At 42.9% G+C, this 2,653-nt stretch overlaps 1 pseudogene; it reads left to right on the forward strand.

Annotated features, from left to right (window-relative positions):
* Positions 1-231: 231 nt before the first annotated feature.
* LOC102848276 lies at positions 232-2,269 on the forward strand (annotated as a pseudogene).
* The last annotated feature ends 384 nt before the right edge of the window (positions 2,270-2,653 follow it).

Genomic DNA, 2,653 nt, shown 5'->3' on the forward strand with positions numbered 1-2,653 from the left:
GCCCTGAGGGCTTTTAAACAGAACTATTACATGAATAGAACTGCAATTTTAAAGATTATTCCTACTTTCATATGTGACTAAATTGAAGTAGGGCAGTGGTAATAAGAAGGTACCCTACAGGAGTTTGTACAATTATTCAAGGAGGTGTATTGGTAGTTTAGATGTGATTCTGGTGTGAGGAGAGGTGAAAATTCTTGACAGCTGTTTCAGTAACAACAACATGGAGGTCACATGGATAGTACTTCCAGACAGGAAGGTGCCTGGATAATTTCCAGGTCCATGGCTCTCCTGTCTTCAGATGTGGTATCATCAATGCGAAACTGGTGGAGAGCAAAGTTTGAAAGGTGGACCCAGGAGCAGAGGGGGAAGGGTGTCGAGGGGGCACTCGGCACAGCGGAGCCGGGTGACCAGGGATTCCCAGCGGCCGCTGCCTCGCCCCTCTGTGTAACCACACCCCACCCCCCCACCCCACCCCCCGGTGGCCAGCTGGGTTCGGTGCACGGCCCTCGGCAGGTCCCTGGGGATGAACTGACATGGTTCATTCATGAGACTGAATCAAGGAAAGGATATGCTGAACTAAATGGTAATGCTGGAGAAAGAGAAATATCTTCAAAGAACCTGGGTTTCGATGAAGCTACCAACCCTTTTTCCAGAGTCCTCGATGGTAACCAAGTTATAGACACTAACGTGAAGCATACTGTGAAGGACAGGAAGAGCAGGAATTAAAACCAAGAATTTCACTCTGAAAAATAGCATGGACAAAAAGAATGGAAAGTCTTATGAAAACAGATCTGGAGAGAACCAATTTGTAGACAAGACGGATACTGTAGCAATTCCAAATGGTGTTGTAACAAATAATTCTGGCTATATTACTAATGGTTATATGGGTAAAGGGGTAGATAATGATGGCAGTGGATCTGAGAGTGGTTATACTTCTCCCAAAAAAGGAAAGCTAGGTGCAATAGTGCCAAGGGTTGTGAAAATCTCAACTTAGTGCAAGACAAAATAATGCAACAAGAAACCAGTGTTCCAACCTTAAAACAGGGACTTGAAACTTTCAAGCCTGACTATATAAACAAAAGGGAAATCAGGTAGATGGTTCTAAGCCCATTTGGAAGTATGAAAGTGGACCTGGAGGAACAAGTTTTATTATAGGCCCAAGGAAAAGCATGCTTCAGCTGTTGCCTCCAAAGAGGATTCCTGGACAACCCCAGTTTTTCTAGTGGACGATAGCAGTGCTAAAATAGTTCCTAAAATAAGTTATGCAAGCAAAGTTAAGGAAAACCTCAACAAAGCTGCACAGAATTCTTCTGTGTCTCCATCCTCATCATCATCATCTACTGGAGAAACTCAGACCCAGTTGCCAAATTGGTTATCCCAGGTCCCTATGTCTGCACTGAAATCTGTTACTTCTGCCAACTTTTCTAATGGGGCTGTTTTAGCAGGGACTGATGGAAGTGTGTATTCTCCAGGGGGTCAGCCAATGATAACTACTGCTGCTAATACTCTGACATCTATCTCTTCTGAAACTGATTCAGTTCTCCAGAACATGAGTTTAACTTCAGCAGCTGCTGAACAAATAAAGTCTGGCCTTTTTATCTACCCTTCAAATATGCAAACTGTGCTATTGAGCACAGCACAAGTGGATCTGCCCTCCCAGACAGATCAGCAAAACCTGGGGGTTATCTTCCAGAATCAGTGAGGTTTATCATTTATAAATGAGGCCAGCGCTGGCCCTGAGACTGTTGTTGGAAAGTCATCAGATCATAAAGTAATGGAAGTAACATTTCAAGGGGAATATCCTGCCACTTTGGTTTCACAGGGTGCTGAAATAATCCCCTCAGGAACTGAGCATCCTGTATTTCCTAAGGCATATGAGCTGGGAAAATGGACTAGTCCTCAAGTTCTGGGTAGTATTATAAAATCTGGGACTACCAGTGAAAGTGGAGCCTTATCCTTGGAACCCAGTCATATAGGTGATCTGCAAAAAGCAGACACCAATAGTCAAGGTGCTTTAGTGATTCTTTCAAAGGACTATAAGATAGAAAATCAAATTCCTTTGGCCTCTCCCACGAACACCTTGTTAGGCTCCCCCAAAGAACAAAAATACCAGAGAGGCCTAGAAAGGAATGATAGCTGGGGTTCTTTTGACCTGAACTCTGCTATTGTATATCACACTAAAGAAATGGAACCTGTTTGGAATTTGCAGAAGCAAGATCCCAAAAGGATAATCACTTACAATGAAGCCATGGATAGTCCAGATCAATGAAGGTAGCAGGACCAGACTGCCTATTCATAACCTTTCTGAAGCATTAAGAGCCACCTTTCATGGGGGACGCAAGGCTTTTTTATGCTCCTAGATCTTCGCAGCAGAGGAATCATAAGTAGAATCACAGGATTTTATATATATACAGGAATATATATATATATAGTTGTTTAATCTTTGGTACTGAATAGTTCCCCTGCCCTTTTGTTAGATTTTGTTTTTAAAGAGTGAACGGAAGTGATTAATGAATACAGACTTAACATGCATGGTCCCAAAGTTCCTGCTGTCATCAACTTGGGCAACATATGACCCACTGGAAAGGCAAACCCACTTAAAAGATCTCTGTCTTGTTCTGTGACTAAAGTGATAGACTAATCACGGGGGAAC

Source organism: Elephantulus edwardii, unplaced genomic scaffold (assembly GCF_000299155.1).
Source record: "Elephantulus edwardii isolate Elephantulus edwardi_28Jun2011 unplaced genomic scaffold, EleEdw1.0 scaffold00473, whole genome shotgun sequence".
Classification (NCBI taxonomy): Eukaryota; Metazoa; Chordata; class Mammalia; order Macroscelidea; family Macroscelididae; genus Elephantulus; species Elephantulus edwardii.